Below are 24674 nucleotides of genomic sequence, written 5' to 3'. Positions count from 1 at the left end.
ACGGTCTTTAAATTCAAAATTGAAAAAAAGGTTTTATTCCATGTGTCACAATCAACGTTTCCGTCCACACAGGGACCTTCCTCAGGAAGCCTCTACTTCTCTACTACTGTACACAACTTCTTAATCCCTAGAGGGATGAGCACCCGGCAATTTAACCCACTGGATACCAGTAAGGGATTCTACAAGCGTGAGTGCAAGGAAATCGTTTAATGTGGATGATATATATATATATATATATATATATATATATATATATATATATATATATATATATATAGCTTTTCTACAGCTAGCATATATATCTTGCTTGTCGAGCTTAACTTTTTTTTTTATTATTTATGATGACTTGTACAATGGATAAGCAAAGATTTTTTCATAATATTCTGATATTCTGATATTTTATAAAAATCTTCATGCAACAAAATGTTCCTTCCTCATATTAACATGAGACTATGGCAAAACTAACACAAACCACATGCTTACTTTTGTAACAGTCACATGAAGACTGCTCATGCAATTATGTAAAGGGGCCATTCTCCGTCCTCAAAAGGAACAATTCCCCTTGAATGATGCCGTCAAAAAACAAAACAAAAAAACACCTTCATGACAAGGTCATTAAAGGGACACTATAGTCACCAGAACAACTACAGCTTATTGAATCTGTTCTAGTGAGTACAGGGCCGGATTAACATAGGGGCTGATGGAGCTGCAGCTCTCAGGCCCAGGCCCATGGAATTTTTTTTTTTTTTTTTTTTTTTTTTTACACACTACTCTTAGGTTTTCCTCCCGAATGGTATTTTAAGGCACATCCTGTATTTGAGGTTGCCTGGCCGTGCTGGTATTGCAGTATTACCGGCAATACAAACGCAAATATTCTCAGTATAAACGGAGATTACTCTGTAATACCAGCACCGGCCAGTAGGGGTCACTGTGTATGGGGAGAGGCAGGGATAGGAAGTTACAGCATATCCCTCCCTGCCTCTCTCTACTCACCGATACACAGGGGAGCAGCTACACAGTACAGAGAGTTCAGACAGCAGCTCCCAGCCACTAGGAGACATGTGTCCCAATGTGTCTACCTATGTCTCACAGCGTCCCCATGTGTCTGTGTCCCCATGTGTCTCAGTGTCCCCACGTCTCCCAGTGTCCCCTAGTGTCTCAGTGTCCCCATGGCTCCCAGTATCCCCATGCCTCACAGCCAGTGTCCCCATGGCTCCCAGTGTCCCCATGGCTCCCATTGTCCCCATATGTCTGTGTCCCCATGTCTCCCAGCCAGTGTTTGTGTCCCCATATCTCTGTGTCCCCATGTCTTCCAGTGTCTGCTTCCCCATGCCTCTGTGTCCCTAGTGTCTGTGACCCCATTTCTCCCAGTGTCCCCATGTCTCTCAGTGTCCCCATGTCTGTATCCACAAGTGCCCCATGTCTCCCAGTGTCTCAGTGCCCCCATGTCTCCAAGTGTATCAGTGTCCCCGTGTCTGTGTCCATTTATCCTTGTGACACGGGACACACTGAGACATGGGGACACTGGGAGAAATGGGGACACAGACTTTGGGAGACTAGGGGACTGGGCGACATGGGGAGACTGACACTGTGATGCATAGGGAGACTGATGCCAGGCTGGCCTTCCAATTCTTTGGACAGATATACCCCCTTTTTGGGCATGTTCGCCCCTTCTGGCAGTTCTGGTCATGTGATTCGCATCAGTGGCCTACTCTTTTACCCTGCCCATTGGCTTGCTGCTTCACTGGACACTGCTGTTGGTATGGATTTACTTGAAAGATGAAAGCATAAATTAGATAAAGAGATCAGCATAGAGTATGTGTTTCTTATAGCTGCATCCTTTAAGTTTCCCTCCAACATCAACTCCATCAGATACATGACGCTTGGGAGGTATGACTGTTTTAGTGTTTTTCGTCGATAAGATTCTGTAATAAGCCCCATCATAATTGTCAGCACCAGGCCTACTGGGCTCTTAATGCGGCCCTGTGTGAGTAGAATCATTACCTTCAGGCTTTTTGCTGTAAACACGGTCTTTTCAGAGAAAATGCAGTGTTTACATTACAGCCTAGTGATAACTTCACTGGCCACTCCTCAGATGGCTGTTAGAGATCCTTCCTGGGTCATGGCTGCCTAAAATGCATCAAAACATTCAGTGTCTCCACCCTCTGCCTGCAGACACTGAACTTTCCTCAAAGAGATACATTGATTCAATTCATCTCTATGAAGAGATGCTGATTGGCCAGGGCTGTGTTGAATTGTGCTGGCTCTGCCCCTGATCTGCCTCCTTGTCAGTCTCAGCCAATCCTATGGAGAAGCATTGTACTTGGATCAGGCCACCACTTCTGATGAGGTCAGCAGGCAGTGGGAAGGTCAAAAGTAAACAGGGACAAAACCAGCAGCTTCAGGCTTGAATACAAGTAAGATTTTACCATATTTAGGGAGGCAAGAGGGGACCAGGGTGGCTAGATGGTGGTTTTAACCCTACAGGGTCAGGAATACATGTTTATGTTCCTGGCCCAATAGTGCTCTTTAAATAGAGATACAGTATCATGTACGGGCCATTGATGCAGATTAAATCTTAATTATAATAAAAAATTTGTATGTATATATATCTATATCTATATCTATCTATCTATCTATCTATCTATATATATATATATATACATATATACACACACACACACACACACACACACACATATACATACATACACACACACATATATAACATTATACAAATATATTTGTGGCCAATACAAAAATATATTGTGTTGAAATCTATTCACAAACAGGACTTTACATAGGACACGAGGTCATGCGTTTAGACTGGAAGAAAGAAGTTTTATTCTGAGGCAAAGGAAAGGATTTTTTACCGCAAGAACAATAAGGATATGGAATTCTCTGCCTGAAGAAGTGTTTTTTTTTTTCAGAGTCCGTACAGATGTTTAACCAGCAACTACTTGCAAAGTACAGAATATTCAAGGATATAATTTTTCAATGTAGAGTAAATGCTTCTTGATTCAAGGATAAATCTGACTGCTTTTTTCCTAGTTGGTTGCAAAATTTTTTTGAAGTGCTTCAAACTGGTTTATTTTTGCCTTCTTTTGGATCCACAGCAAAAATGGAAGAAAGGCTGAACTTGGACACGTCTCTTTTCAGCCTATGTAACTATGTAATAAATTGCCAACATATTCCACAGTGCTTTACAATTATAGAATGGGGATATTTGAAAATGAGTAATTGACAGGCAGAAAGAGGCAGATGCTTGGTTAAAGGAACACTCCAGGGACCCAGACCACTTCTACAAATAGGAGTGATCTGGGTGCCAACTTAAACCCTGCAAGTGTAATTATTGCAGAATTATAAACTGTAATAATTACTTTGCAGGGTTAAGTCCTCCTCTAGTGGCTGTCTATCAGACAGCCACTAGAGGGACTTCTGTGTTCTTATGTGAGGACCTCCAGCGTCGCCGAAGTCCCCATAGGAAAGCACTGAATAGCAACTTGGGATGGGGGGTGGGAGGGAGAGAGGCACTGCAGAGTCCTGCAGTGCATGGAAAACTAATATGTTTTCCTGCCACTAGGGAGTCCCTTTAAGGTACAGACAACTTTGTTTAGGATGACCTTCCACTGCTGACTCATCTCTGCTGGGCTTGTCCTTTACTTCTCCCAGCAAGGCATTGCTTCAAGATCATGTCAATATGTTGGCTATACTGCCAATACATTAGCGTCCTATAGTTCCCCAGCAAGTGTGAAAAATGATTTCTGGCGACAACCACAGTAACAGCGAGCAAGAACACTGCTTTTGGTGGGGGTTCTCCTTGCCCCTCGCTTCTCAGCATTAGATATTTGTGCCACCAGGACTTGTTGACGATTTACAGGTGGGGAATTGGCCACATTTTTAAAGAGTATTAAATAAAAATGTATACGTTTGATAGAATTTCTGCTAGTACAATGTATAGATGGAATCTAATGCTCTTTAATTTGAGATCAAGTTGTGCTGGGCATGAACGGTACACTTTAAACACAAAAACAGAATTCCTCACATATCACAAATTAATCCCTCACCCAGTGTTCAATAGGATACATATTTTGCTTCTATTGAGCAAACAATATTCTCAGTACAGAGAGTAAAAAAATTGTTCGATTTTTTTTCTGATGCCAAATGCATGGGGAGTTTCAGGTATATTCATCAAGTCATTTTGTACTCTGGTACAGTCAGGTGCTGATTCAGCAGATTGTTTAAACATGCTGCTTGATGAAGCTGGAAACTAGCATTTGCTGGATACGAGAATCATTCGGCACACAAACATGTTGAAAAGCCCAGTGTCACAAGACGCACACATGAACTATCACCAAATGGGAAGGGGGAATGTGTGTGTGTGTGTGTATATATATATATATATACATTGGAACATAACAACGTGTGTGTGTGTGTGTATATATATATATATACACACACACACACACGTTGTGTTATGTTCCACTGTCATTATTTATTAAGCGCGCCAACAAATTCAGCAGTGCTGTACAATGGCTGGACTAACAAAACAAGTATATGTTACCAGACGAGTTGGACGCACAGGAATAGAGCTTACATTAAAAATAATATGAGCTGGATTGTGATGTAACTTGCAAAATTTTGCAATGTGCAAATAAGGAGGCATATCATCTTTGTTTCTGTCTCTCCACCTCCATACACTGTTTTCCCTTCATTTTACATCAACATTTCAATAGAAATTGGCACTTTAAGTAGAGCAACTCAGGCCTTGCAAAGACTGCTCAATGAGCTGCAATGTGGAGTCTGATCGGACAGCTTGCAGTAGCTGCAGATACAAGATCTGCAGCTATTGCACGCAAATAATTCATATAACCTAAAGTAAACATACAAAGCAACTTACCTCAGGTTATATCTACTAAATTGTTAGTTTATATTTTAATGGCGCGTTCAATTAACTAGAGATAACAAGTAAACATAATATTAAAGATCATGGGAAGCTATGTTTCCTCTTTGAACAAGTCTCCATTTAACAGTTCTATTTTGGTTTCTTATATAAAGGGAACCAAATCATAAATCCAAATTGAATTAAAGACACACACGTGTATATATAAAAATATATAATCCAATCCAGTCTATTTTGCTGTACATCACTGTGGATTATGTTGAAAGTTTATAAAGGACGGTAATTCTAATCAATTGAAAATGTATGCATTGCTAATGTGCGGCGGCAAGGGCATGAAGAAGAAGAAGGGAAAAAAAAGTGTAAGGCAATTTACAGTAAACTATAGTTTCAAAACCTAATTTCTCCTAATGAATCACCAGCAGTGAGTGGGTATATGGAAACCTTCTGGAGAAATCACTGTCACCTGACAGGAGAAGAATGCATACCTGACTGCGCAAATGTCACATACCAGCTCTGAATAATTTTTCTGGAAACTATAGATGGTTCAACACAAATGATGAGATAATTGGACAAGAGGAAGGGACCTATGATCCACAAGATAACTTTTGCCATATTTTCTTAAAATTATTCCCCCTCCCCCCAACAATTTAACGCAAGTCTGTCATGCCACGTTTAACTATGCAGCTCCCATTTATACAAAGATACCATTTATCTTAAAGACAAATTATTTAGGTTGGAGATCTGGTACACTCATCTACTGCACACTACTCTCAGAGTCCCACCTCTCTAGAACAAGATTTTCCAGTCTGTGAGCCCCCTCCACGTCCAGCACATCACCATCAGAATATAGTAACATTAGCCACTCCATTCCTAAATTCCCCCAATAGGAGTGATAAAAGCATGTGTAAGGGTTCTCCTGCTTTCCATACCAGAATCCACAGCGTAGACCTCTTTGCTTGTAGCAGGTAGGTCTATGCCGAGAAATGATTGGCAGTTGGTGGTTACATTTGTAAAGTTAAAAAACAAAAAAACTCTGTAAATGTGCTAGCATTTTTATTACAACTGGAAGATATTAGCGTTTCTGGTCTTTAATTGAAAGCAAATTTGAGTGTTCCATGACCATAATGGTTTATATTTCTAGAGCTTGACATCATAATGAGCAGTAAAGTTAAAAAAAAAAAAAATTAAAAAAAATTATATACACACACACACAAAATGCTATATTCTAGCTGATGAATCTCATACGTGTTTCAGCAGGACGGGAAAAAAAATAGCTCCCACAGAAAAATATTGAAGTCACTATGGTGATTCCAGGTTTACTAGACAGATCAACTTACAAATAATGTGTAAAATATTTAAAGGACCTCTATAGGCACCCAGCCCACTTCAGCTCATTGAAATGGTCTGGGTGCCAGGTCCCTCTAGTTTTGACCCTGCAGCTGAAAACATAGCAGTTTCACTGAGGGTTAATTCAGCCTCTAGTGGCTGTCTCACTGACAGCCGGTAGAAGCACTTGCGCAATTCTCACTGTGAAAATCACAGCGAGAAGACGCTGGACGACTATAGGAAAGCATTGAGTAATGATTTCCTATGGGTGGTATGAATGCACGTGCATTCGGAGGGAGCCCAGAACTGGAGAAAGGTTTTAACCACATCAGCCCAGCGGGAGGTGGGCCCTGAGGGTGGGGGGACCTAATGACCCTACAGTGCCAGAAAAACGAGTGTTTTCCTGGCACTATAGCGGTCCTTTAAAGTGTATTAAAGGAGCATTAACATTACTCCAACATATATTCGTTGTTAATGGTAGAGTGTTCCTATTAATGTTGAGATTACACCCCATCACCCACTCATAAAAAAAAAAAAAAAAATCAGCTACATCTTTCGTGACCTCTGTTATGAAGTTTTTTTTTGTTTTTATTCCTAATCCATTCCAATGCACTCTTACCCAATATCTCTCACAGAGAAGCACCCCATTGCTTCTATATGAGAAGCATTAGTAGCATCATGCTGTGTGTGAGGACATCTGACATGAAGATCTCAGATTTTCTAAGGACTTTAGGGGGGGGGGGGGGAGCGCGAGGGAACCCTATTGAGACTGTTAGTTTGACATTCATTAGAGGCATTTTCTCCTGAAAATGTGAACACTGCCATATCTCTGAAACAGCGAAAAAGGACAGGGTCTATGTACTAAAAGGATAAAGATGCAGTGGTTTCGGTGCTTAGCGCGTCCCTTCAAGCACCCTGGACAGCAACAAAAAATGCAGGGCTCATTTATAATTTTATACTTTTAACTAGGATAATATTCTGAAAAGGCAAATGGAAAAATATGTTTGATAGACTTGGCTTAGTCTAACAAAGGCACAAATTATCTATTAACAAGGCAGGAATGCATTCTGAAATATGGCAGATACCCTGCCCATTCTCTCTGTAAGAGCAGGAATTATTCCAAAGAAACATTTCTTTATTTCTGGTTACATTTTCCCCACTGAAACACTTACTTGGAAAGTCATCTCATATAACTCCTGAAAAAATAAGTTGTTGCCATTTCCCTGTGCTACTTCTCAGGCAAGCAGATTTATTCCTGTAATATTTTTGACCTTATCTAATCAAACATTGGCCCATGTTTTATACCAGTCAATAAATACACCTTTCTTTAGTTATAGAAAGCCAAGCGCAAGGCAATTTCTTATATTTACATTTCTGGTTTACAGTACCTTAAAGAAACACTATAGCAGGGCTGCCCAATAGATAGATCCCCAGATGTTGTAGTAGAACAACTCCAATGATGCAATGTCATTCTAAATGCATTCCAAAGACATGCAAAGCATTATGGGTGTTGTAGTTCTACATCATCTGGGGATCTACCTATTGGGCCGCCCTGCACTATACAGGCAGTGCAGAATTATTAGGCAAGTTGTATTTTTGAGGATTAATTTTATTATTGAACAACAACCATGTTCTCAATGAACCCAAAAAACTCATTAATATCAAAGCTGAATATTTTTGGAAGTAGTTTTTAGTTTGTTTTTAGTTATAGCTATTTTAGGGGGATATCTGTGTGTGCAGGTGACTATTACTGTGCATAATTATTAGGCAACTTAACAAAAAACAAATATATACCCATTTCAATTATTTATTTTTACCAGTGAAACCAATATAACATCTCAACATTCACAAATATACATTTCTGACATTCAAAAACATAACAAAAACAAATCAGTGACCAATATAGCCACCTTTCTTTGCAAGGACACTCATAAGCCTGCCATCCATGGATTCTGTCAGTGTTTTGATCTGTTCACCATCAACATTGCGTGCAGCAGCAACCACAGCCTCCCAGACACTGTTCAGAGAGGTGTACTGTTTTCCCTCCGTGTAAATCTCACATTTGATGATGGACCACAGGTTCTCAATGGGGTTCAGATCAGGTGAACAAAGAGGCCATGTCATTAGATTTTCTTCTTTTATACCCTTTCTTGCCAGCCACGCTGTGGAGTACTTGGACGCGTGTGATGGAGCATTGTCCTGCATGAAAAACATGTTTTTCTTGAAGGATGCAGACTTCTTCCTGTACCACTGCTTGAAGAAGGTGTCTTCCAGAAACTGGCAGTAGGACTGGGAGTTGAGCTTGACTCCATCCTCAACCCGAAAAGGCCCCACAAGCTCATCTTTGATGATACCAGCCCAAACCAGTACTCCACCTCCACCTTGCTGGCGTCTGAGTCGGACTGGAGCTCTCTGCCCTTTACCAATCCATCCATCTGGCCCATCAAGACTCACTCTCATTTCATCAGTCCATAAAACCTTAGAAAAATCAGTCTTGAGATATTTCTTGGCCCAGTCTTGACGTTTCAGCTTGTGTGTCTTGTTCAGTGGTGGTAGTCTTTCAGCCTTTCTTACCTTGGCCATGTCTCTGAGTATTGCACACCTTGTGCTTTTGGGCACTCCAGTAATGTTGCAGCTCTGAAATATGGCCAAACTGGTGGCAAGTGGCATCTTGGCAGCTGCACGCTTGACTTTTCTCAGTTCATGGGCAGTTATTTTGCGCCTTGGTTTCTCCACACGCTTCTTGCGACCCTGTTTTGAATGAAACGCTTGATTGTTCGATGATCACGCTTCAGAAGCTTTGCAATTTTAAGAGTGCTGCATCCCTCTGCAAGATATCTCACTATTTTTGACTTTTCTGAGCCTGTCAAGTCCTTCTTTTGACCCATTTTGCCAAAGGAAAGGAAGTTGCCTAATAATTATGCACACCTGATATAGGGTGTTGATGTCATTAGACCACACCCCTTCTCATTACAGAGATGCACATCACCTAATATGCTTAATTGGTAGTAGGCTTTCGAGCCTATACAGCTTGGAGTAAGACAACATGCATAAAGAGGATGATGTGGTCAAAATACTCATTTGCCTAATAATTCTGCACTCCCTGTAGTGTCAGGAATAAAAATTATTACTTATCTTTCCAGTGCAGCGGGGAAGTCTCTCCCCGCACCACCACCGTGGCTAAATTCATCAATTCTGATGATCTTAGACAATCGAGGCTGATGACACGCTGTGCAAATCAACTGAATCAATGCATCTCTATGTGGAACATTCACCTGAACATGTGTGCTGGACACACAAAGCGCCTCTGTGGCCTTCTAAGAGACTGCAACTACAGGTGTAACTAGCCAGCAGTTAGTGTTAATGTCTGAAAAGGCAGTGCTTTTACATTAAAAAGGGACATGCTCTATTCACCAGAAATACTACCTTAAGCTGTAGCTGTTCTGATGTCCCTATAAGAAAAATATACATCATGAAGATGAAAAGGTATGTACTGTTACTTTAGGCGTTAATAAATATAAAATTGCACCCTCTCCAGCACTGTCACAGCTGCCAGTATGTTGATTGTGCGGCTGTTAAACTAGCTGGAACACCCATCTCCCATTCTCTTCTATCTACTAGATATCGCTTATCTGGTTCCAATGGGAAGCTCCTTCCCTATCACTCAACAGCTGTGTGTTTAGGGTCACTCCATACTTTTATTAGGATTTCTCTGCTCTTCCTCTGTCAAAACAGTCACTTTTTTGGCTTATACTATGCTGAGAATGACATGTGAGGGAGCGGACAACATTTGTATTAATGGTTTAAAAAAAAAAAAAAAAACTCTACTAGCAATCCTATCCTGCATGATAAAATGTAGTGCTACTTAAATGACCACTCTAAACTCCATGCACTGTAGTAGTTATGATGCATTTTGTATTCCTTTAAATTTTCTTATCAACAGAAATCTATTTTACATCCCCTATGACTAGCCAGGAAGTACCTAACACTTACCGGTAATCCTAAACCAAACTCATACCAAACAATAATCATGTGATTCCGTACCCAGGAGCAAGCACTCACACTACCTTTAAAAACTGCTTATCTCTAATCTGTTAAAGCAATCCCAAGCCAGGGGGTGCAGTGTTTAACCTTTTCCTGTGGTGCCATTTACTATGCTGTTCTTTTCAACATGGCTGCCATGATGTGGCTCTCACATGAATGCAGGGCCATAGCAACTGTATTATCATAACAGACACCATTTTGACAGACATTTAAAACAAAAATCCCAGATACACACGGTGAATAGATAAAGAATGTATCTACAGTGTTTTTCTGGTTGATTTTACACACGTACACACACATAGCTACTGTGTGGCTCTAACCTTAAATACAGGCATTACCGATGCAACACATACTTTAAAGGGTAAAACCACTTTTCCAAATATTAGCACAACCTCCTTTCTCTCTCAGTCTATACAATCTCACAATACACTGTAGGGCACGATTTGCTTTGACAGATGGCTCTATTTATCTTCATAGAAGTAGTTGTTACTATGAAAAAGACACCGCTTTACATAATGCATGAAATTAAAATTTCCCAAAGACATTGTCCTCCACTAGTGACATCAGAGTAAACCGGACACTGGACGAGATCTCTGATTAATGAGGAATATTGCAAATACTCAAATATGATGTCACACTTACGTAAAATCCACAATCAGCATGTCATTCACTTGGGGGAATACTCTGCCATAGGATGGCCAAAAGGAAGAATTACACCTCCGGTGATGCTTTTACGAGCTGTAGTGCTCTTAAAGCAGAACTCCAGCTGTTGCAAACCGACAACTCCAATAGTTATCTATGTGCACTCTTGCCTTCTTGCACCTGTAGTATCAGGTATATATTCATTTACACATGCTCACAGACCTTTATTTTTCTCACAGACCTGTATTTAAGTTAAAAAAGTGTCTCATTACAAGTCATGGCTCATGTTTAGAACTTGTCTTTAAAGTTCATTGGAAATGTTTTTTAACAACATCAATAAACACAGCACGTCTACTGTACGAAAGGATGTAACAACCAGTCAATTTACTTACAGGGTTGTGGTCAGGGCTCTGTAAATATTACAAAGATCTACAATAAATGGCTCACAAACGATTTCAGAGTTATCGTTGTTATGATTAGTGATATATTAAATCTTTACTTATATAACACAGGCAATCATTCAGCAAAGAGAAGAAGAAAAAAAAAAAAGGGGAAATTTCAGGCTGCGCCTAATGGTAAGTGAAACCGTAAAATATATCAAACCGTACAAACAAGCAAGAAAGTACTCTGATAATAGTTTCTTTTTAAATAGTCCAAGTGAATCTTTATGACAGATGATCTTACAGTTTATGGTATAGGCAGGAGTGTGTAGGCAGATTTTGTGGTGGCAAAGTTTTCTCAATAGGTCATCATTTAGGATATGTAAAGAAATAAAGCACAAAAATGCTTCTGATGTGATGTAAAAGTGCAATAAAATGCAGAAAGGTGCAGAAAGTGAGGTGAATCCAGAAAGTGTAGTGCCAGTAGATCTTTAACATACTGTTGTCAGGAAATCCAAGTCCAAATACAAGAAATTTAGAGGTTAACATACAGCCAAGAGCAACTAATGCTAAGAACCGATATAATATTGATATATTAGATAGAGATAGACTGCAAACAAATGGAAATCTACCTAGTATACAGGAAAAAGCACGACAATATTTTCTCATATTTTCCATGGCTTCATTGAAGAACTCTACGTCTAATTAAACTAATTTTAAAAGGCAGCAGTGCCAACTTTTTGGAACCCTAGAAAAATACATTATTAATGCTCTATTTGTACTTATTGTGCTTAAAGGGATCTGCTTAATGCATTCTGAATAAGCTACCTTCAAAAGACAAATAACCAAGGCAACAATGTTAAGACATTCTGCAGTTTTATCCTGTAAGAAAAATCATATCTGATTAACAGAATGTTTGCATTTTAGCAATATATGTATATCAATAGTCTACAACTAAACCAACGAGCTGTGCTATGCAGGGCCAGCACGTCCACACTAAGGGACATGGAGGGTAGAGGAGAGGAACACTAAGGGACAGGGAATAGGACCACTAAGGGGAGGGACAGGGAGGGGAGAGGGACACTAGGCACCCAGACCACTTCAGCTCATTGAAGTGGTCTGGGTGCTGTGTCCCTTTTGCACCTAGTGCTGCAATGTAAAACATTGCAGTTCCAGAGAACTGCCATGGGGGCGCTTCCGGAATCCAAACGGACCTTTGGTCAGTTATCTGACGCTGAATGTCCGACTTCCAGCGTTAGATTTTCCCTTATAGAAAAGCACTGAATAATTCTGTCCGATGGGGAGCTCTAATGCGCGCACGGCCGACGTCAGCCGGCAGGGAAGGAGTGTGGGCAGAGCCTGACCAACCGCCGAAGGACATTGGTGCTGGATTCGGGCAAGTGGCTGAAGGATTTTTAACCCCTTCAACCCCGCGGGAGGTGGGGCGTGAGTGGGGGGCGCCAAATAGGCCACAAGATACACTAAAGGGGGTAAGACATTTAAAAGAGGGGATAAGACACAAAAGGGGAGTTAAGAGGCACAGGTAAGGATGCTTTTGGGGGGGCAGCCAAAATCATTTTCGCCTGTGTACCCAAAAATCCTTGCACCGGCCCTGGTGCTATGTTCACTCCTTTGCTAAAAGGATATATCCAATACAGAAGTGATGTCCACTCTTGTACATTCATACAAATATGGCAACAGATGTTCTTATTCTAAGATTGATTATTTACAAACAAATGCACACAGAGTTATCATGCCATTCAGGGGAATAACTAGAATTCACAATCCTCCATGCTCCCACTGAGCAAAACACCCAAGTGGGATGTGTGTGGTGGCATAGTGCGATTCTGTGTGGGGTTTGGCATACAGGGAGCCCAGTCGAACCTGCGACCTCTGTAGTCCCGTCATTAAAGTCAGTTGGTTCTCTTGACATATAAACATGTGCTCAGCAGTGAGAGATAAGAGGCTGCATTAAATGCCTGTTATTTTCTGCATATGAACTTTATGTGTTTTCTAACATACTGATCTCGGGTTTCCTGAACATTTGACGGATGACTGAACACTAACCTACAGTCTCTGTACATGAGACTCTGGCTCATGCCATGTTCTGCTTAAATACATACACAATTATTATTATGTATACATTTAGGAAAAATGTCACAGTTTGGAACAAAAAAAAATAAAAAATGGTTGAAATAAAAGAAAAAAAATAAACAATTTTTTTATTACACACCATTGGAATTGAACCATATAATGAAAACCAAGACAGAACAAAAAGAAATCGGCAATAAACAATAATAAAAAAATAGTAAAATAAACCTGTAAAGTGGCTCTAGATAAATAGAGAAACCGGCAAACATTTTTCGTAAAAATGTTTACATAACCAATTAAAAGGAAATTATGGCCCAACTGCTGGTTCACATATTAAAAAACAGTTTCCCCTGAAATCACGCATTGCAATGTGTAAACGTTAAAGGGACACTATAGTCACCAGAACAACTACAGCTTAATGTATTTGTTCTGGTGAGTATAATAGCTCCCCCTTCAGGCATTTTCATGTAAACACTGCCATTTCAGAGAAAAGGCAGTGTTTGCATTGCCCCTAGGGACACCTTTAAATGGCCACTCCTTAGATGGCCACTGGAGGTGCTTCCTGGCTCAGGGCTGTAAGCAGGGCCGGCCTTAGGGGTGTGCGAGCTGTGCGGCCGCACAGGGCGCCATGTAGCAGGGGGCGCCGTGCGGCCGCACAGCCGGCTGGGATTTAAAAAAAAAAATAAAAAATATTTTTTTTTAAATTTGCAGCAGGGGCGGAGCTTACCGTGCGGCGGGGGCGGAGCTAAAAGCGCCGGAAAACTGCTGCAGGGGAAGCAGGAAGGAGTCCCTGCTTCCCCACCAAACAGTCACCAAGAGCTGCACTGCCTCCACAATGAACTCCACAGGTAACTGTGTGATTGTCAGGTGAGTGTGACTCTCTGCCTGTGTGTATTACTGTCTGTGTGTGTATGACTGTCTGCCTCTGTGTGTCTGTGTGTATGACTGTCTGCCTGTGTGTGTCTGTGTATGACTGTCTGCCTGTGTGTGTGTGTGTATGACTGTGTGTGTGTGTGTATGACTGTCTGCCTGTGTGTGTGTGTGTGTATGACTGTCTGCCTCTGTGTGTGTGTCTGTGTGTATGACTGTGTGTGTCTGTGTGTATTACTGTCTGCCTCTGTGTGTGTGAGACTGTCTGCCTGTGTGTGTGTGTGTGTGTATATATATGACTGTCTGCCTGTGTGTGTGTCTGTGTGTATGACTGCTTCTGTGTGTATGACTGCCTCTGTGTGTATGGCTGTCTGCCTCTGTGTGTATGGCTGTCTGCGTGTTTGTCTGTGTGTATGACTGTCTGCCTCTGTGTGTGTCTGTGTGTATTACTGTCTGCCTCTGTGTGTGTCTGTGTGTATTACTGTCTGTGTCTGTGTGTATGACTGACTGTCTGCCTGTGTGTGTCTGTGTGTGTGTGAGACTGTCTGCCTTTGTGTGTGTATGGCCGTCTGACTCTGTGTGTGTGTGTGTGTGTGTGTGTGTATGACTGTCTGCCTGTGTGTGTGTGTGTGTGGATGTCTTCCTGTGTGTGTGTGTGTATGGCCGTCTGACTGTGTGTGTGTGTGTGTGTGTGTCACATACAACCAATACTCGCATATCACACACTGTTAATACACCCATTACAAATATCACACATAGCATACATATCACACACAGTCATCATACCTACTATCACATACACAGACAACACAAACATTACAGCATACATGGATGACGGGGGGAGGAGGGGGGCGCTGTGAAGATTTTTCGCACAGGGCGTCTAAATGCCTAAGGCCGGCCCTGGCTGTAAGCAGCCCTGCCGTTCAGCGTCCCCACGCTCTGCATGGAGAAGCTACATTTTCCTCAGAGAGATGCATTGATTCAATGCATCTCTATGAGGAGGTGCTGATTGGCCAATACGGCATTTGGCCCCCACCCTATGCCGGTTTTAGCCAATCCAATGCTTTACCTATGGGAAAGCATTGGATTGGCTAAAAATCGGCCACTTTGATGATGTCACAAAGGGGGCGGAGCAGGTGCTGGAAATGAGGTGAGTTTTAAACATTTATAGGGTGGCTAAGACTCTAAGGCTCTAGCACTAGAGAGTCCGGAATACACGTTTGTGTTCCTGACCTTATAGTGATCCTTTAAATCTTCTAGTAGCAAACTGACAGAGTGGATATCTTGTTGCTTCATAAAGGTGAAAATATTTTATATGGTTTCATTTAAAAAAACAAAACAAAAAAAAAAAACTCTTACGCATTATCTATAGAATCCCATTCACTGCATACATTTCAATAATTTGGGGAGAGAAAACACACCTTATTAAGTATATAGGGATACACATACTTGGCAAACCCAAGGTCGCCATGGCAACGAGGAATTTTGGCCTGGCACCTGGGTGTTTGTCAGCTATGGCCACCTTAGGATCTCAGGGAAAGGATCCACAGCAACTCTCTCAAAAGGTAAGTATGCTGGGTGGATGTAAATTGAAATAGACAAACGTACACCCTCACAATTTTGTTCCATCAGTGGGCTTCAAAACATTCCTTCCTTGTTTATTTTTTTGCCAATTTTGCCTTATCCAGTTACAAAATAGCTCAATAGGTCTGTGATGGTCAAATGATTCCAGATTTCAGAATTGGGCTGCCCCTTGGTAAAACCAACAGTCACACTCCCTAAAACGCAGAAATCATTTTGTGGCTGTGTAAAATATTGGGATGTATGCTGTAAGAGCCGTTAACTAAACAAATCAGAGAAACTTAAAAATTCAAAAAAGAAGTGAGTAATACTGGTGTGTAACCAACTTCAATCACCTATTTGTTTTTTAACATTTTGTAATTGCCTTATTTGTTGTAAAATATCTCCCTTTATAATATTGTAAAGCTCTGTGGAATAAATTGGCCCTATTTAAATGCTAATAATAATAATAATAAAATGGGCAGTTCAGGTGGACTAAAGCCAAAATTAAAGAGGAATTATCAAAAAATGCTTAAACATTAGTCTTACCTGAAGATATGTCTGCATGTACCCAGATGGCTTAATGCTGGACCTGTGGTTCTTTATCCCTGGGACAGGATCCAAAAGTTAATTGCTCATCAACAGCCAGAACACGCACACAATGTTTATCAGATGACTGGCAACTGCCTACAATAAGAGGATTGCCCACAGCACTTTGTTTAGTTTAACAGTTTTGGTTACCCCAGTACGTGGAGACCCGTTTCACAATGAAAGATTTTAATTGAGAGGTCTTGCAAAAATGTATTAAAATGTTGGTATCATGGTACAAATGGTAACAAAATGGAAGGAAGGTTACAAACCTAATTTAACCAACTGATCATCAGACTAATGCATTTCTTCCAACAGGGCAGACCTTACACAATGCTGATAAACGCACTCTCTGCAGGATCCTAGTGCCCTCAGCTAAGCCCAAGTGTGTTCAACGATGCCCAGTTGGCCAATGACCCCATATGCTGTACATCAGAGCCTGAAATAGGGAGGGACTGTCCTGCTAATGTCATGTACAAAATGTTGGGAAATAATCACTGTGTTAGTCATATACATAGGAGTACCATCTGTAGGGATACTAATTCACATACAGCACTGCAGTTAATTTTGTAGTTTTTCAACTTCAGAAGTGGATTATATATATTTGAAAGATATATGGCCTATATGGTCAATAAAAACAAGTATTTAAAAAAAAAATAGTGAAAGTCAGCAGACAAGACAAATATACATACACAGCATTATGGGAAAATACTCCCCCCAGTAGTGTTCACAAAGGGGGTTAATGTGCAGTGTAAGGGATAATGCTATATTGTATTGATAAAATAGTTTCCCTTTTAGTGTAGGAAGGCCCCCAAACGTCCCAATTTTGTCTGGAGAGGCTTGGTTTCTGGGTCCTGTCCCACCATTCTGACATTGTTCCCTAGTATCCCACTTTTGGGAACACCACAAATGGTCCCCAAAACAAATCACAGCTAAAGCACATCATTCTAATCGCTCGTGCTACCCTTGGTCACGAGACCATGCAGAGAGCATTGAAATAGCCTTCTCAGCATGGCTCGCCTTCAGTGATCTAGTCTGTTTGATGAGCAGCCTGGCTTGCATTCCCCCACAGGGTGACCTGCCAATTGTTCAAGTGGATCCATCCCCTCTCTGCCTGCCCCCCTTTTAACCTGCTCACCAACGTACTATTGCATGGGACGCCAATGTTGGAGGTATAGTGTAGGAGATAATGTTTTAATGTAGTAATAGTGCTTTGTATTCAAGTTGTGCAAGAAATAGCTACGGTTCGCATTTGGACATACATGAGATTAAGGGGAGTTCAAGCCCCAGACAGCAGCTATTTTAGTGGCCATCATTTAAATAACGGCAGTCACCACACAGTACCATAACGCATACTAACCTTGGGCAGAACATGCCTAAGATTAGGGACCCCAGACTGCATGGAGGTCAATGGTGCATTAATAACCGTTTAATAAACAGGGCAAGTTAAAATAAACAGCATTATTTGTGTATGTATATATCTCATGAACTATTAGGACAATGACAACTTTGTTATTTTAATGCAGTTGGTATGCATATCTCAAAAAATTAAGTTTGCCGCAACCAAAACTTGGTTTAGATGGCAACACTTTGCCTGGCTATTTAAATAAGCATTAAGGAGGTTTCATAACATTTATTTTCCTCAAGGTATTATTCAGCATGACCCATTTTAATATTCCCCTCAATTTATTTTATGGTACATTTTCTGGGTATGCTTTTCAAAAGAAAGCAAGTTAAACCTTTAGGACACATGATGTAAGTTTTCCCATCACGCTGTTCCTTTCACTTCTGACGCTATGTCCTTAGGGGGTTAACACGTTGTGTGGTAAATCACATTTTTTGGGTGAGGCTCATATATAGAAAAGTGTAACATAATATTAGTGAAAGGTCAAATTGTCTATGTAGAATTCTGAATTTGAATGTCTATTATATTAATACAGGTGGTCCTCACTTTGCGACCTACATGTTTTGCGATGGCTCCCACTTACGACCAGCTCTCTAGCGTGGGGATTCAGGGGATACCCCACGTTAGAGAGCTGGTTTATGTTTCGGGAATTTTCCCTGAACATAGATTAGAGAGATTCCCTGCAGTGGTGCGTATGTCTACGTTCGGGGAAATTTCCCAGAACATAGACCTGCACTGATGCGCATGCGCCTCACTTACCGACCAATTTGTTTTACAACCGGGTCGTGAAAACTGAACCCGGTCAGTAAGTGAGGAGCATCTGTAATTATATTCATTTATAAAAGGGTTACCTAATGACAAAGGAAAAAATACTTAAACAGTTACATACAGGAGGGCTCAAAATTAAATAAGTATCTAAAATAAAATATTACTAGCCACCTCATAGGCCCGCACTCATATTTTATTAAAATTATTTTCAGATGTGCCCGTGGCATTTCAATATGTACCTTTTCTCATTATGAAGCATGATCAAAATAAATAAGGATCCTTGTCTCAGTACCGCCACTAAATATTGCTTTGGCAGATACAAAGGAAAACATAACAGTCTGAAGGTTCATAAATCCAATTAAGTGACAAGTGACTTGGTTGAGTTTTGTAAGTAGTGGAATATATTCATGGATTACATTTAGGTGTTTTATGTATATTTTTTACAGCATAAAAGCAGCTAGGTAACTAACCAGCATTCAGTAAAGTATTTTTTGGGGTAACTATGAGACAGGGGGGAAAAGTCAGTAGTACTTGGTGTCTTGGCTTTAGCCCAAATAATGCATATATCCAATCCATGCAACACCACCTAGACTGTGTATGTGTCACATTAGGTCATATAGTAGATTAAAAAAATAAAATAAAATAAAATGGATGCCATCCCTTACATCTGAGGGATAATGTTTTAGCACAACAGCACATAACTTGCATTGGAACTGGTTACCGTATATACTCGAGTATAAGCAGAGTTTTTCAGCACATTTTTTGTGCTGAAAAACCCCAACTCGGCTTATACTAGAGTCACTGTCTGTATTATGGCAATTTACATTGCCATAATACAGACAGGGGGCTGGCAGCGAGTGCTTACCTCTCCTGCAGCTCCTGTCAGCTCCCTCCTCCTCCGCGCTGGTCCTTTCAGCACCTCTGTCACCCCTCCAGTGTAAGTCTCGCGAGAGCCGCGGGGTCATAGTGCGGCTCTCGCGAGACTTACTGGACCACCAGGGAAGGAGAGCCCCCCTCCCTGCCATGTATCAAGCAGGGAGGGGGGACAAAATAAAAATAAATTAATAATAATAATAAAAATAAATAAATAATAATATAACAAAAAAAATTAAAATAATAATAATAAAAAAAATAATAAAAATGCCCACCCCCCACCAAGGCTCTGCATCACACACACACACACACACACACACACTGCACTCATACATACACACTGCACTCATATATACACACACACTGCATTCATACACACACACACTGTAAATAAATATTCAATTAATATAATTCTTTTAGGATCTAATTTTATTCAGAAATTTACCAGTAGCTGCTGCATTTCCCACCCTAGTCTTATACTCGAGTCAATAAGTTTTCCCAGTTTTTTGTGGTAAAATTAGGGGCCTCGGCTTATACTCGAGTATATACGGTAAATAAAATAGTTGCTCAGGAACTGATGTACCCCAGTGAAAATTGCTCATAATGGTACTGTGTTAAAAAGCACTGCAGTCGGCACTAATTAACGTCTGAGTCACAAGCTGTTTGTAGACTACGTGAACAGGCGACGGCTCATGTTCCTTCCATGGAAGGGAAATATGAAGAAATGCATCTGGTCACCATGAAAGCCTCAAAACTGAAATTTGGTTTAAAGAAATCTGAATGTATAATGGCTAACACGTACTACTACTTTAAAGGAACAATCCAAGTAACTTGTGGTGATTGTGGTGCCAGGAGTGCCCTTGCGTTGTTGCAGTGTAATTTGTCAAACCATTTTAGAATGCTCTGACAACTTAACCGTGTCTCCCAAAAGATTTGCCAAAATCATCCCCTTCCTCCTTACATTTCATACACTTGGAAGAATCCATAAAATGTAGGCCTTGCTTTAATATTTTTGGATAAACTATTAAAGCATATTCGATAAATTGACAATATGTGAATATATAATATTTCCTATTTTTGCAAGTGTGAGAATAAATGGACACCACTGCCCAAAAAATAAATCACTGTTTAGTAGATAAACCCCCAAAACATGCATGCAATGCATCTAAAAGCAGCTTGCAAACAGTTATTTTGCCTGCTGCCTTTACAAGCCACCTCCTTCTAACTCCGCCCAGACTTTGTGGCTGTCCAATCACAGACTTTCCAATGCAGCTCAATGAGAAGTCTTTGCAAGGCAGGTGTTCTGGGAAATTGCTGCCTCTTGAGGTCTGCTCCACTGAGATAACCAAAGCAGAAAGTAACATAACTTGTATTCTGATTGACAGCCAGGGATGTGTAACAAGTTTATTCATAAAAGTGCCAATTTCTATTGAAATCTGCACTTTGTAAAACAGATCGAGAATTTTTTTTTTTTTATTATTATTATTATTTTATTTTTTTTTTAAAGAGCACACCATTTATCCCCTTAAGGACCAAACTTCTGGAATAAAAGGTAATCATGACGTGTCACACATGTCATGTGTCCTTAAGGGGTTAAAGTGTTACGCTAAGCAACATAATCACTACAGCCTGTTACATCAATAACTGGTAGCTCAATCGTTCTGTGAATAGGTAGACTATTAAGTTTGAATTGGTCATGAGAACTTCAATTCCGTATTCACTTCCAATATGGCAGCTGTCCAACACAATTCAAAGAGCTTTCACTTACAAGGAGCAGAGGAAGTGGCAACACTGCCTCTATGCACATTACTAGGGATGGATGATATCTATTCCTTTGTTACTAAACTAGTTAGATGTATGAAACAGGTAAACTGGTATCTTTAGATAAGAAATCGTAATTTAGAAATATATACACATATATTTCTTTGGTTATTTATCTAGATGTCAATAGTCATTTAAAAAAATGATATACCAATTGTAAAATGTATCAAAGAATACAAACAGCTTTGAATACTATCACTTTATGAATTCTTGAAGAACATGCTTGTTGATGCAGTTAGGTGACATTATCCAGAAGTAGGATTTTTCTTTTAAAAATGGACACAATATAAACCTTAGGAAATCCACTGGCAATTTATAGGTAATTCAGCAGACTACCTGCAGCAAGTTAGATATTTTACGGTTAATAAAACAAAACTATATTGAAATCCTGATTGGTTTATTCATAAAATCTTCTTCCTGTTGCTTTATCACATCTATAATGGTTGCAGCGATTGAAAAAAAAAAAAAAATTGCCCCACCCATGCTGTAACATTACCGTGAGAAATAATTTAATCTTAATTGTTACAAGATCTTGTACTATTTGTGCACTCATGTCCCAAATAATTTGTATAGTCTTTACTGTCACGAGACTACGCCTCAGCTTTAAACATGCATGCCAGAAGGTAGCTTAATTCATTCCAAATGAAGCTACTATGCATATTTTGTATATATTTAGATACAGGAGACTGACTCCATAAACCTATCCCCTTTCTTCCCCTGTCACGTGTTTAATGTAAAAACAAAGAGTAGAAATGATTGGATGAGAAATTTTCCATATCCTGGTCACACAAGCAAACAAAAGACATTTATTTTAGCTTTATATTGTATTTTTAAAAGGAGAATCAGCATTTGCCTGGAGTATTAATTTAAGCAATGAGTTCTCATTGCGATTATTTTACTGTAAATGTGTCATCATCCCCCCACACCCCAAAACTCATTACAACTCAGTAGCATACACTTTGCTGAGCACTACTGTATAGGTTTTATTTTTGTACGGCGGCATACAAAGGATTTGGACTATCAAAGTTTTCTAAAGAAGCTGAAAGAGTATGGTACTGTCTTCACTGCGGGATACTTCATTACACTTACACACAAGTAGACAAAAGCACATTATGCTTTTTTTGGTCCATCTGCTATTTATAATTAACAGAAAAGGGCACCTCTCCCTTCGTAATAACAAAGCCAAGTGTGAATCCATACAACAGTTAGACTGACCCAAAAATTTAGCAAACCTAATTTATTTACTCCTCCAGGACAGCAAATTCCCCAGGAGACCACGTCTTTGTAGCAAAGCAGTTTGGTTTTCTGAGATAGTATATCACAGTGATAGAGCAAAGAAAGAAACATCTGTGCAACTCGACACGTAATTCCCAACAAGACCAAGTCATCCTTCTAAGGTGCGTAATGAGCACACTAATTCTAATTAAGAAATTATAGGTTACCTTTTAGAAATGCTTTGCTTAAAACAAATACATTAATTTGTAGCATAAAAGCAAATATGCATTTGTTAAATCGGGGAAGAGGATATTTTATCCATAAACCAAAAACTACGGTATATCATTTGGAGATATATAAATATAAATATATATATATTTTTTTATTATTTTTAAAGGACAGTGGTCAGTGGGCTGTGTACAGTAGGTTGTTATTTTTGTCTATAGAAAGCAATATATAGAATAGGTAAATTACTGAGATTCAGATGTATAATTATCTACATAGAATTTTTTGACCGTTATATTTGTGGAAGTCTACCTATGCTTTTAAAGGAAAAGCAAATGTATAACTACTAACAATAAAAAAATGTCACGTATTATGTGTATATATTTTCTCTTAATGTCTACCTATAGTTAACTTAACTACTGCTTATTCTGATTTGCCTACGCGCCCTAAGATGTGCAATATTTAGGTCTTTGGTCAGAAGCACAGCCTACCCTAAGGAAGAACGAAAAAAGAAAAAAGTTATCTTAGCATAAAACTACACACGAGCCAGGCTGTTGAGTTTTGTTTCCTAACAAATTGAACTTAAATGGTTACTCCAACATCCATGAAAACTTTGTATTTTAGAATTAGTTATGGGGGAAACAATCTGTGCACGTTTCAATTACAATGATTTATACAGCTCCAACATAGTCCACAGAGCTTCAAGTACAGCCACATGGCAGCCCTGAAAATGTGCCCACCCCTATTCCCTACCCAGTTCAGAATTTGCGCATGCGATCTGAGCCAAAGAGAAAATGCCAATCAAATGCTTTTCTAAGAGAAGCATTTGATAGGACTGTGAAAGTCGGGAACTTTGCCCGGTGCTGGATTCCAGGTAAGTAATTGCTTTATTTTAAAGGTTTGTAATTCTGTGATCGATTTCAGTTCTGCAGGCTGTCTGGAGAAGCTTTCTTGAAAGCAACTGCTAAGCTGCCTGGAATAACAACGTACACATTTGTGTGGTAGGTGCATTTAAAACGAACACTTTAACAATCGCCAAACAAATCTCAGTTCTACAAATCCCAATATTCCTTACATTTCAGATGGCATTTTATAAACCTGTCTACCCAATCATTGCTTCTTTATTTTAACAGTAGTGTCATGACAATGGATTTTTTTTCCAAGCAAAAAAAACACTACAGTACGTATTGAATTGGCAGATTGCGTTGAGTACCGCACATGTGCCATGTGTCCTTAATGCAACGCTATGAGAAGCATCTGGCTAGACAAAAGTCATTAAGATTGATGAAGACACGAAAATGTCTTACCCAGAGCTGGATTCGTTTTTTGTTTTTTGTGTACAAAAAACAATTGCATACAGACTCTGTTTAGAGTGTGTTCAATAACCCCTTCAATGCCAATCTATTTGTTTGAAAACAGAGCACAGAGCGTCCATAAGAAAGCATACAATGTAAGTCACATTGTGTGTGTGATTTCCAGGATATTACATATGATACGTGCCCTCAATAAATGGACACCGTAAGGTAAGCTAACAGGAGGGTGGCTGCAAATCAAATTATTATAACATGTGTCTAGGTGTTTCAGATTGTGTGTGTGTGCACGCGCGCATGCGCATCTTTGTGTCAGGGTGTGTGTATATGCCAATGTGTGTATTAAGGTGCGTATGTGTCACTGTCAGTGTGTGCAAATAATTGTAATATGTTGTTAAAGAGTTGTGTTCAGTCATAATAAAATACCAATACCATGTCCTTGTTCATAAATGTTTGGTGGCTGTGTTGCATATGTGCGTGTGAGTGGAGGGGAGTTGCAGAATGTACAAAGAATATGTATATGCATAGTACACATTTACAGCGAATGCAGTTAAAATGTATTACTTCTAAAATAAGCACATTTTAAAAGATTTTACAGCAGTGTATATGATGCCAATGTAGAAAGGCATAATGAGCACAAGAGAACCACCATT

General features: G+C 39.8%; 1 protein-coding gene across 3 annotated transcripts in view; it reads right to left on the bottom strand.

Annotated features, from left to right (window-relative positions):
• STXBP5 (syntaxin binding protein 5) overlaps window positions 1–24674 on the bottom strand; it is a 422331-nt gene that overhangs the window by 337055 nt on the left and 60602 nt on the right. The gene's annotated exons all lie outside the window — the stretch shown is intronic.

This window comes from Pelobates fuscus, chromosome 2, assembly GCF_036172605.1.
Source record: "Pelobates fuscus isolate aPelFus1 chromosome 2, aPelFus1.pri, whole genome shotgun sequence".
NCBI classification, from domain to species: domain Eukaryota; kingdom Metazoa; phylum Chordata; class Amphibia; order Anura; family Pelobatidae; genus Pelobates; species Pelobates fuscus.
This window is presented reverse-complemented; position numbering and strand designations above follow the sequence as displayed.